This window comes from Photinus pyralis, unplaced genomic scaffold (assembly GCF_008802855.1).
Source record: "Photinus pyralis isolate 1611_PpyrPB1 unplaced genomic scaffold, Ppyr1.3 Ppyr1.4_LG3a, whole genome shotgun sequence".
In the NCBI taxonomy this organism is placed as follows: domain Eukaryota; kingdom Metazoa; phylum Arthropoda; class Insecta; order Coleoptera; family Lampyridae; genus Photinus; species Photinus pyralis.
The window spans coordinates 9,716,883-9,729,817 of record NW_022170509.1 but is presented as its reverse complement, the minus strand read 5'-3'; the positions used below and the strand labels follow the sequence as shown (position 1 = coordinate 9,729,817).

Below are 12,935 nucleotides of genomic sequence, written 5' to 3'. Positions count from 1 at the left end.
GTAAAGCCCGCGAACGGGAAAATCTTTCCGGTGCCCTCCCCCGCGAACGGGGGGCCCGGGGACCGCCGTTCGGCACTCGAACGAAGGGCCGGTCCTTCCCGAGTCCCGAGCCGGAGCGGCGCGCGCGTCGCGTCGCGCCTTCCCCCCCTTCGCGAATTTAACGTGGACCCCTCGCAAAACGCAAAAACTTCGGGGGGGCCGAGGGGGGGGAAGGCCTAAAGTTCGAGGGGCACCGCCGCCCGGGCCGCTACCGCGGCCCGGAGCCGCGGCCGCCACAAAATTTTTGGGAATTTCATCAGGCCGTTTTGTAGAAATTCGACAAAATCGAGTTAACGGGTTGTTTTCTTATTTTATATAAAATAACCCTGTCCAATCACATCACTTTTTATATCTAGTGTTAAACCACCCGGTGTGTTAAGACGGTGCGAAAAAGGCAGTGTGTACCATCATTTTTTGCCGTTTATTAACGACTCTCGATTACTTTACATGAAAAAACCATACCAATGCATTTAATTTGTTTGAGAAAATTAACGATTTCTGTCGGAATGTCGAAAAAAGTCCTCTAGCGGCGACATGTGAAACCAACAAAACTTAAAATATTATAACATTTGTAGCCCAAGAATAGCTTTTTTCAACTAGCCTAAGTTTGTTTTAATCGGCTCAGTCGTTGCGAAAATACAGGATGTTTTTTTACGGAAACCTTTCAATTCAAACGAAAAAGGTTCAGATTATCCACGACGTTAACGACCATGGATTTTTTGTTAGGTTAATATAGCGGAATGCACAAAAACATCACTTTTTACATTCAACATTGCAGTTACGCCCCCTAGCGACCATTTCAGAAACTTTTCCAGGTTTTTCTCTTGGCCGTTTCAGTAATAACTTTTTTGCCGCAAGCCTGGTTAGCTTCCCAGATACAGTACTTCGCATTCTTAGTTGGCCACGCTGTACAATATAATAGCATTTGTATCTATCTAATTGATAGCAAAAACAGAACGAGAAAATGCACGAATATATTACGCTGCAAAGCTGAACTTTCAAAAACGCGATGTATTGAATGAACAGGGCGAGGAAAAGCCGAGCTATCACGAACCCGAGCGAGGCGAGGCGGCGTAGCGCCGAAACCGAGCGTATGAAAAAGTGTATACGTTAATTGGATTGATGCGTCGGTCGGTCTATCAATTCAATTTAATTAACTATCTATAAATGTATAAATTTAATGGCAGTATTTAAGGGATGCTGGCTGTAGATTTAATACCCACCACAACACTTTAAACAACTCGTGTTCCACCATCAAACTGAATTCGACTAAGTAAAGCGATTAAGTTCTGCGTCATTAGACTGATGAGCACTTGCCAGCGTTTGCGCGTCTGTTTCTCTCCATAAACCCGTAATACAACCCGTGTCGATTTTGGACTTTCGCAAGATGATAGCGTATGTGCCAGTTGTGTTACTTTTAAAAATAACATGGCCGTCTTCCATAATTTTGTTGTGTGTAGTGTCTATTGTTCCTTGCATAGTATTTTCTCATTTATCCACGTGAAATGGGCTGCATATTTCGTTTTGCGCAAATGACGTCGAGAAAATGATTATTGGAAAATCACATCCATTCATTGCAGCACATTTTAAAATTCAATTAAATATATAAATGGATAACTTAAATCGTTAAGAGTATTGGCTACCAAATGAGAATAAAAGGTAGAAATCTGCACAATGAATAAACTAAACAAATATAGAAAACGAGCTCCTGGGTATGGCTACAGCATGTGCAAAACCAAAATTTAAACCTGATGTTAGTTTTGCTTTTATTTAAAGTGTATATGTATGAAATTTCGTTTAATTGCTTCCATAAATAAGAAAGTTGGCACTGCACATCCTACACAAAACCAAATTTGGAAAATGGCGCTACATTTGCTTTTATTCCAAGTGGCTATGTATCAAATTTCATTTTAATGCCTCCATAAATAAGAAAGTTGGCCCTGCACATGCGCAAAACCAAATTTTGAAACTGACGTTATATTTGCTTTTATTCCAAGTGGCTATGCATAAAATTTCATTTAAATCCTTCCATAAATAATAAAATTGGCACTGCGCATGCGCAAAACCAAATTTTGAAACTGACGTTATATTTGCTTTTATTCCAAGTGGTTATGTATCAAATTTCATTTAAATAAAATATATATAAATAAAAAAAATTTGCAATTCGGTTTATAAATGGTCGAGATGCGGAAAGGGCACTGTGAATGTTGATCGATTAGGCTCAATTTTTGGAATTGCGTTTTATACGGATAAAGCTATATGCATATTGAATTTCATGCAATTCGGTTCATAACTCACGGAGACGTCAAAAGGGCCTTCCTTATTTTTTGGGCTACATTGCCAATTCACGAACTCAGATCTACAAATTTCATAAAGAATCCATCTACTAAATTTTATCGTAATCGGTCCATTCGTTATCGAGATATCGTGCTAACGGACGGACAGGCGGACAGACACCGCAAATTATAAACTCGCTAGGAGCTCGTAATAAAGAAAAAATTCCACAGTGAACAGTGACTAAGGTCACGTGCACATGAGCTGCAAAGTACTCGGAACGCCAAGATTGCATCAAGATAGTCAGAAAGACGTTGGGAGTGATGGTGTCCGATAGGTATCGGCGTCCTTGTGCACTGGCCCCATTACTCCTCAACTACCTTGGTAGAAAACAATTTCGGCGTCCCGATTACTTTGCAGTTCATGTGCACCGGGCCTTAGAATGGTCGGCCAACAGTTTTCGATACACGCTTAAAAGTTATAAAAATAAAGAAGATTGCTTACCATCATAAGGCACCAATGCAAATGACTAGCAGCAAAGATGCTTTCGGAGTAGTTAGATAAATCTAAAAAGAGAATTATAAATGTAACATACACGTATCTAGTGTGTACTAATCGATTTAGGTTGAAGAGAGGAAAATTGCATTTAAATAATTAATTAGTATCCATGTGTAGATTTAACTTATTTAAAGAAGAACTTGACAAACGCGCACAAAGTATACCTATATTTACAAACTACAAGGACGCAATTCATTATAAACGTTGTTTGAGTTTCAATTAGCTAAACTCCAACTAATTTGCAATCAAATGCGTCAATGAAATGAAAATCACTTTAAAGCTAGCCTTACACGGCGTGAGGTGTCGCCCCTGGAGTGTGGCGTGCGGAATGACGAGCCCATGTGCGACGTATAGTCGAAGATCTCGCATCCTGGGATTGCACATGCACACGCACGCCACTCCTGACTCCAGGTCGCGCGCGGCGTGTTTACTTTGAAGAGTGCAAAGTTTACCGCCTATCGACGCGATAGGACACGCCGCGCGAATCTCATCGCGCCGACCTAATCACACTCCAGGTGTGACACTTCGCATGCCGTGTAACGCCACCTTAAGAACCCTATCTAATGCTCTTGGCTTTGATAGTCTTGTCTAATCATGAGCATATATCACGGATTACATAATCGAAACATCTTTACCCAAAGGTTCAAGCTGATTGATTAAGACGACACTCGTTAGACAATTATTTACATTTGCTTTGTCCATAATTCGCATAATTCATAAGAACATACCTCCTCAAGGTAAGTATAATATAAAGAATGAAAACACTACGTCATTTTTTATACTATTTGCATAGGAGAAAGAAACAACTACAATAGCCATAGATATTTAAACATTAACTCCTGTAGCATTAATACAACAAGTGGTAAAGTGTCGCACTGAAACGAGTGGCAAAGGTGTATCTTTCTTTCACTCGTAACCTTCCAATACTACTCAAAATGTCTGCGTAAACTTTGAGCAAATTTATTCTACGTAGGGTAGTGTGAGACTTGTACCAATGAATTCTCTCCACCTTGACATTCGCCTACAGAGATGGTATCATAGTTTTACAGGCGCCCAGCTTCAACTGTAGGCTTTGTGTAAGTACGTCATACGTCCTAAATCGAGTCATAAAATGTATGGGGAGTAAAAATCATTTATTCCAAATAAGCAATGACCCAAAAATCTACACAATTTGCGTTTCTTATACAACGGCTTTAGTTAAGTTTTGAGTATGCGCTTTGCGATTTTGTAAAAATTCGGAAATGCAACGCTCCTTCGCTCTCTTCTTTTTGTGCGATGTATTATAGAAAAAAAAACGGGGGCGCTCGGATTCGAACTCGCGTCATCAACCGTTAGGTATACATCGGGAAACAGCGAACTTGCCAATATATGACTGCCTTCTTAATATTCGCTTGTACTATTATATATGCGACAAACTAATACGTATAATTAACAAAATCTTATAATCATCTCTTTATTCCGCTTTAAATGTGTATATAAGTATATTAGTCAATGTCAAAGATACATTGACCATTTTAAAAATCGAATGTGCTTTAGCCTCGCCTTAGGCTCGCAAGGTATTACTCGAGCGTGACGGATGAGATGATTTTACTCCCGTCCAAAACATATAGTGCATACGGCAGTCACTTCAAACATTCTTGCCCCATGATGGAGCAGAGAAGTTCGCCAAACTATAAAGTTGGCCTGCTGTTAAAATGAGGATTATGAAAACAGCGCTTACTTTCATCCTGTATGTCGCACTCAAAACAGACAAAAAGGATGGAATTTTGGTACACACAAAAAATAATTTCTTTCCTAATTATGAAATATGCGCTACTGCCACTTTTTCTTCCCATCACCCGTAATAAAAGAACCTCAACCGTTTCCTTCAAAGTTTTTTGTCATCCTGTATTTTTTTAAATATTTTTTTTATTTTCACAATTTTCATCAGTAGCAAAAAGACACCTTCCGCTATCTTGGATTTGGTGACGTCACTCCCACTGTCTCGCCCTCCGTGCACGATGTAACCTTGAGTAATCTTCTTATCTTGGCTAAAGTAAAATAGATTCTTATTTGAGCTAGTGTCTCGTGTAGTTTTATCTAGGGTAAGCAAATTGTCGATTTTTCTTGTTCCTTTTGCGGTTGTTGTAATTTAACCACGTTGCGAGATGTTGGCGAGTTTCGGTAACGTGATCGATGTTTATCTTGCTTATCTCAGAGAATTTGGAATAACATCGTGGAGTTTGGACTTTAGATTCGATCCAATAATTTATTTCGCGGTTTTAAATTTGAATATCTCGAGAAATTATCATGGGACCATTTATTGGAAACGTTACACCCATCACATAACGAGATATACATAGTGGTGCGTTTAAAAGAACCATGAGCGATGAGTCATCCATCATAAGTGGGAAAAGGCCTATGATATTATCGTACTAATATACTAATACGTAATAAGATTGTGACGTAAAGAGTTTCAGAGATGTGAAACAGGTGATGGGGGTGTAACCTTCTAGCACCTTTATTTAATTCGATTTAGGGATGAGTATTATAAGCTGGCTTCATTGTAAGTAAGGATTCTTCACAAAATTTTGTTGCTCTATTGTTCTTTAACTACAAATACGGCACTGGCCGATCGATTGCGGGAGAAAATTGGTCGCGCCAGTCTGGCGGAAGATTAGGCGGAGTTAATGTGTCAGTTTCTGAAGAGTTGGATCCGTTTCACGACGTAGCATGAGAACTGATTACTCGAGGATTTTAACGACCGAGGCTACGGGCAATTGCTTTTCTAAACGTGGGATTGGTACAAGCAGTTGGAGGTTATTGGTTGAATGCATAAAGATGGCCGCGCAAATCGATTAGCAACCATTTTAAAGGTGTGGTTGTAAAATTGGGAAAAGTTAACATGTAACAGATTTTCGAAGGGCATTATGCGCATAGCCGCGAAGCATTACAGTCGAATTCAGCGATAGATCAAAAAAGCGTTAGGTGCGATGTCCCAAATAAGTTCTGCCGAAAACTGCGCTCATGAAAACATTTGGAAGAGATTAAGTGTGAATCTAGGAAAGTAATGCATTCCGTGGTTAAAACAGTGGATGATATGAAGACAGTACGAAATATGCCGCCGTAAAAATCACAAGTCGCTCGCAGTTATTTCACCAAATTCGTTTTTCCATTGTAGTTCGTAAATCCTTAGAATAGTATGGGAGTTTTCAACTTTTCGTAATACGCTAGCCAGGCAACCCATCACCAAGTGAAAAACTCAGGAAGCTAAGGGAGTTGATGATTTAAAATAAGGTAATCGTTTTTTCTTATATTTGTATGTTCAACCCATTACCGTGCCTTTAAGGACAAAAACTTAAACTTTGGTCAGTTAAATAATAAAAAAGGTCTTTAAAGAAACAACGCTTGTCCCTTGTCAAAATGGGTTAATACAACCTTATAGTTGGAATTATTGCCATAAGAACTTTAAATATTTTTAACATTTTTGTAACCCTTCCCCTCACTCGGTCCAACTCGATTTAATGTGTACCACAATATCTAGTGACAAGAATGCCCAGTTTGCACCCGAGCGGCTCGGGTTCGATTCTTTGTATGAACAATTTTTTTTACAAAAAATGCGTATCTAACTCAGCGGAGTTAGACATTCATTAGGTTATTGGTAGGTTTAAGATTTGCTTCTTACATTTTGTTGATGAGCAAAGAAAAATGCCTCAGACATGCGCAGTGTACCTTTGCAACGGGCAGGGCCATTAAGACAATCGGAGCATAAAGAAGCCGTGATGGGTATGTGAAGGAAGTATGAAAGGGATGCAGGAGGGGATGATGTAAACAGTTAAAGCGGAAATGGGAGAGGGGTGCAGATGAAGCATGACAAAGGGTTGGATGAGGCGTGAATAAAAAAAAGTGAAGAAAGCGCAAAGGAATCGTAAGGAAGGGCTAGGCGAACTCGGTGTTCTTCGGTTGAGTCCGCGTTGGATTGTATTCTGTAAGAAACCGAGGCAATAGCCTTGTGTCTTCTAATGTTTTTAACTTTAAACAAAACATTTTCTATTTAATTAAACAATAATCAACAATAGCACTACACAATAATCGACAAAAATTATTACTATTAAAGTCACCGAAATGATTTTCTTACAGTATTTGTCACCTAGTTTTAGCAAACAACGTAGCGACAATAAAATTGCTTAACTGTTAAAGGTATACGAATTTAGACACAATAAAATCTTAAACAACCAAAGTACCCAATTGTGTAGGTTGCCGTTTGGTTCGAGCTTTCCTCATATGGAAAAGGCCTGCATAAAAATATGCAAATATGCAATAATAAAATACGTGAATTATGGGTGTACTGGACGTAATGTCCGTTATAGTTGATTAACCCAAATTAATTTAATTAATATTACAACCGACGTCTTTGAATGACATTTTAAATAATTCAACGACGTATATATTACGCATTTTAATGATCTCAAACGGTCAATTCCAAGTTTGGCCAATTTAGACGTGGAATTGAACATAAATATTTCGCCACAAGGTTATACATTCTATCATTGTCACAATGAAAAAAAAACTATTTCCTGCTTACATTTCTCTTTAAACTCGTTCTTAAATTTACAAAAAAAATGCCTATCTATAACTGCTGTATTTTTTGGTTTTTCATGCGGGCATTATTTTACAAATTTTCTACAAAAATGGGAAATATTACCACAATTTTTAATTCCTCAAAATATCACATTTTTAGAATTGTTTACGAGACTCGAGACCAACATGCAATAATAGAGCTCGTAATGGAGCAATTGGTCGCACTATATATGTACTTCAGTTTTCTTCTAAAACGTAATTTAAAAAAATAAAAATACGTAATAAATAAATAAGATCAATCTTTCATGTAGTGAATGACAAACCTGTAGGATCAAGTAATGCTTGTGAAGAAAAACCATTACACTACTACCTACTTTAAAGATTACAATTATCTGACAAAAGTCCTGATAAAATATAAATGATAATAAGTAATTAAAGGAGTTGTGTAGTTAAGTTATACGAAACACTTACAGAGTGTGGCTTTCAAAATCAAAAATCGGTTTGCCGAACGCCAGAACGCGAGTAGAACGATGGAAATCCGAGTGGAAATTATTACGACTGATAAGCGCCGTTACTTAATCACGTGCTTAATCGTATTGTTTTTCCATCAAGACCATAATTCAAATCTGTTCAAGAAGTCAATATGAAAATATCTCGGAAAATATAAATACTAGCACCCATCGAGGCATTGGCCACCACTGCCTCCAATGGGTGGCCAGCATCATGAAAGTTATTGGCCATAAATTTGACCTTTTCTCAAAAAAAATTGATGTATCTGCCACTATCCCCAAAAATACTACCCAAAATCGCGAAACGCCACTATCACAATATAATGACCAATCAGGCCGTGTACCATATTCCTAGTTCTAGCCATTCGAAAAACTTCTAGACACTTTCCAAATTATCTGCGCATTTCCGGAGATCAGGTATGCTGTTTGGTAATGGTGGTGTAGACATTTTATCTTTGATGTTCGGAGGCCAAGCATTGCAAAACATTTTCAAAGTTTTTGACATATTTAATGAACATTTCCAACATTTGAAATTTATCTCCTACAGTTCTGGAAGTTTTCGAAAGTGGTATCCGAATCCGATGGCAAATCATTTACTACATGTAAGTAAGCGCCAGCCATTTCCCGATTTTTAGGAATATTTCAGTTCCAAAATTTCCTGCTCATTTCCGAAATTTTATACTCATTTGCCAACATTTTCAAATAGTTCTAATTTCGCAGGTCCTTTGTTTCCACCAATTTTGCGCTGATTTTGATACCATTCGTTTGTTTTGGTATAAATCAATACCTAAAGACTGAAGAATTTCACGTGACGCCTTCAAAATATACGATCAATCGACGCTCTGGTGAACTTTCCTAGAGTTAAATGAGAATCTCAATTTCTGACCTAGCCTTATAATACGTAAAAATTAGGTTGATTTCAAGACAAACAAATTTGGGACGAAACAATTTAGCCGTCAATTCATTTGGATAGATGCCTTCATCAATTGAGTAGAAAATTTATATTACGCGATTTATGTCTATTTATTTATTATCCCTCTCTTGTTCTGGGCCCTCAACAGACTTGCGCCCAATGTTTTTTAGAGTTGCCTCTGCAGAAGGTCTTAAGTTAAGGAAAACTGCAGAAAAGCCTAATTCAGAGTAGCCGGCAGAATGCTCGAAACTGGTCTAAGGAAATTCCCATCTCTTGTCACAAAAGAAAAATTCTCACCTCAGTCCAGGTTCGAACACCCAACATCCGACTTTATAGCCCAACGCTCTATCATTGAACCACAACGTCTTCTCTATTCTCTATCCCAATGCAAATGCTTCGATGTGTTTTAAAATTACTGAAGCAAGCGTTAAAACCATTTTAGCGCGACCCGCGATATGTACCGTGTGTCCTATTTTGGTTGACTTCAGTGTATCTCAGCTGTTTTTAAAGATAGGGAGTTGCGGTTTTCGCGACCCTGTGCCACCTTTTTGTGTGAAAACTCCATATCTTACATATTTTTACACAGAATCCAATGGCGTAGACCTCGGCGTTTTTGGACTACAGCTACTGAGATTTAAGTTAAAAGTTGGTATTTTTAAATGCAACACCCTGTATATCTTAACATCAATTTTTGGTGTGCTTTTCCCCGATTACATTGATTTATCATTTGATTTGATTTATATATTTTTTACATAAATATCAATTATATTATATTTTTCAAATTTACCAAACTCTCCATGAATTCATGGCCTACTATGTATTTAAAAACCGTAAAAAATAAGATATTTATTTATGGTTCATGGCTAATCAGGAAAACGAATGCAAAATTGACGTTTTAATTTATACAGGGTGTTGCATTTAATAAATAACATTGGGTAAAATCTCAGAAACGATGGGCCAAACACTTTTTTTACTACGCCACTGGATTCTACGTAAAAATATCTAAAATTACATGATACCGCTGGACTGAGGTACTAAGCGCCCCTGGTTCGAATCCGGGTTGGGTACATACTACACATACAGTTTTGACATCATCATCAGATACTTATGTCTCGCCCAGACGTTTCCATGCGCCAGTACTCTCTCCGACAATTCGTTTTTGAGAATGAATTATGACCGAACTCGATAAGAGGTGCATTGAAGTACCATGAAAGATAAAACATATTTATTACTATTAAAGGCAAACACGGGGGCAAACATATCACATATAGTAAAAATCAGATGTGCGCATGCACAAACTGCGCAATGCTATCTGCCTTATTTATTAAGATATTTTTATAATTTTAACCACAGATTCTTCTAATAAAGGCAAACATATCGCATACAGTAACAATCAGATGTGCTCAGATTGCTCAATGCCAACATTCTTACTTATGGAGACATTTCTTTGAAGTTTTAACCATAGATACTTCCAGTAAATAAAAACATAGTTCACATAGCTATGGCGTTTTAGAAAATACTGATCAAAGCATGGAAAGTGACTCACCTGAGGGTAAAAAACTTTTTTTAGCGCATTTTTTAAGAATTAAAAAAAAGTGCTATTGTTTGCGTTTTGTCCGTCCCCATTTCTGCCGTTGCGAACTACTTCTAGGGGAATGGTCCCAGAGTCCTGGAATTTCTTGCAGTAGGTAGCCTATACCTTGAAGGCGTGCCAGACGGCCATCAAATTTCGTTGTCTAAAAATGCCCCCCCCCCCCACACGAATTATTTCCTGAGATGCTGTTTTTGAAAGTAAAACGTGCATAACTTTTACATACGACAACCAATTGGTCTCCAATTTTGTATACGCATGCTTCAGTGGTGCCAAGTTAAACTTTAGAAAATGGGGTTGAGGGGGGGGGGGGTAAAATACATGTTCTACCCTTCGTGGTATTCTAATAAAAGGTCTCATCGAAATAAATTGGTTTGTACAAACTTTCTCGTGCGACTCTTTTTCGAGATCATGAGCGAAGGGGCCTGGGGGGGGGGGGGGGGGTTAAAAATTAATTCTCTCATCCTATTCTAATTAAAGGTCTCAACGAAAGGAACCGTTTTCTGCCAACTATTGCCCTTCTTTCTGTCCTCTTATCAAAGTACGGAGTGAAGGGAGAAGGGAGGGATTGGAACTAGTTATATCCTACATGGTACTCTAATGAAAGGTCTCAACGAAAGGAATTAATTTCTACCAACCATAGCCCTCCTCCTCTTATCGTGATCGGGTATATTCCCTCATACCTCAAGAACGGATTGTCGGGAGAGGGTACTCACAAAGGGCGATTGAGACGTCTGCTAGAAATATATTCATTGGTGATGTCAAAACAAAAGTTATTTCGTTTAAAATGCACTTTATCTGCACAAGAGTTGTGCACAATTTATAATAATTCAGATTTATTATTCAATGGTACTACAGTACCTAGTTGGTAGAAATTAATTCTTTTTGTTGATGCCTTTAATTAATTGATGCTTCAGCATATTGAGTAGAATTTTTGAAAGACGAAGGAAGGGGAGTATCACTGGTTTTATTCGTCATGGAATTCTAATATGTCTCGACGAAAGTAATTAATTTTTAGCACCTCCCTGTTCTTCTACCCCTTATCGAGGTCGGCTATAATTCGAGAACGGAGCATCGGACGACAAAAGGTAGAAAGGAACGTCCGGACGAGACGAAATCTCGAAAACGGAAGGTACTCACAAAGAGAAGATGCGATATTTCGAAGAATTTCACCTTCCTTCTTCCATGAAATAGCGTACCTACAGTTTAAATGTGTTTCGGGCGACCTTCAAGTGGTTGTGTCTCTAAGACTGATGAAGGCTGGATTCAGTGCGCAGTTCTGGAAGAAGTGATACATCTATGATAGGATTTAACTCGGGTATAAGAGGTGACAACGTAAAGGTGATTAAGTAGGTACGTGAGAAAAATGAGCTCTATCGTTCAACGCCTCGACTTTGTGTCGGAGGCAGATAAGAAGCACTTGAAAGGGGAGCGAGGAAGTGTAAAGAAAGCTGGAAGGAGGTGTGTAACAGACCTGAAGAGAAGGCTTGAATAAAACGTGAAAAACAGAAGGTCTGAGAGAGGCTTGAACGGGGACATGAAGTAAAGACAAAATAGGAAAAGGGTGTGTGAAGAAGAAATGAGGGAGCGTGATGGTGGTGAACTTTGAACCATGGATGAAAGAGGGTGTTGGAGTTACAGAGGAAACATAAGAAGAGTATTTTGGATGCATGTACGGTGAGGCGACGTGGTGCCATTCCACTTAATTTTCCGACACACATAATCTGTGACGATGCGCCTCGCGATGCGCCACAGTTCGCGTAATCCTACTTCGATCTTAAAGTAGTATCAATTTTGTTGGTACGACTGCGCAACTTCCAAAAGATTTGCCTTGTACCTGTGGAAATGGTGCTAATGGGGCAGAAGATTTCTATCGAATTGCCCAAAACGGAGCAATTTTTTTCAAACCATGGATATGAACTGAATCGGATTAAGGTGTACAGTCCAAGTGGAGAAAGGACGTGGAATAATCGTCAATTAAACAAATAACATTCTTTAAAAAAGCTAAAAAATTGGAAAAAAGACCTTAGAAGTCGCGAATGAGGGTATAAGGCGGGGTTCATACTGAGGTGATACACGATACGCATGAACAGATTCTTGAAATTCAAAGTCGCGCGATGTCGCCCGCGTATGAACGTCGCCTAATGAGCCTGAGCTAGATTGAATTCCCCATTTTAGTTAAAATGATTTTCGTGCTATAATTACCTCAAATAAAAAGCATGTCAAACGTAAACTGTAAATATCTTTGCATGTTTTATTAACGGAGTAATAACCTAATAATGTACTGTTATAGCTTATCTTAATATAGCATGACGTGAAGCATAACAATTTGTTTTAAGTGTTTCTAAATTGTTTTCTTGTGAACCATTACAATTTAACAAATAAGCTATGGCTATATATAATGCAAATTATGATCTCGCGTTTTTAATAAATAGCTTGTGTAATGCGCTATTACGGTGGCCGAACAAGAATTCCTGCCCAATTAAAACTG

At 38.4% G+C, this 12,935-nt stretch overlaps 1 protein-coding gene across 3 annotated transcripts in view; it reads right to left on the bottom strand.

The window, feature by feature from the left end:
* The window catches only part of LOC116165676 (rho GTPase-activating protein conundrum-like), a 37,855-nt gene that overhangs the window by 18,643 nt on the left and 6,277 nt on the right, over window positions 1-12,935 (bottom strand). For 2 of the 3 annotated variants that reach the window (XM_031480324.1, XM_031480322.1), the window contains exon 2: window positions 2,818-2,879. The exons of the other annotated variant lie outside the window; for it this stretch is intronic. The gene's annotated coding sequence lies outside the window, so the exon portion shown is untranslated. The remainder of the gene's footprint in view (window positions 1-2,817; window positions 2,880-12,935) is intronic. 3 annotated transcript variants of the gene reach the window in all.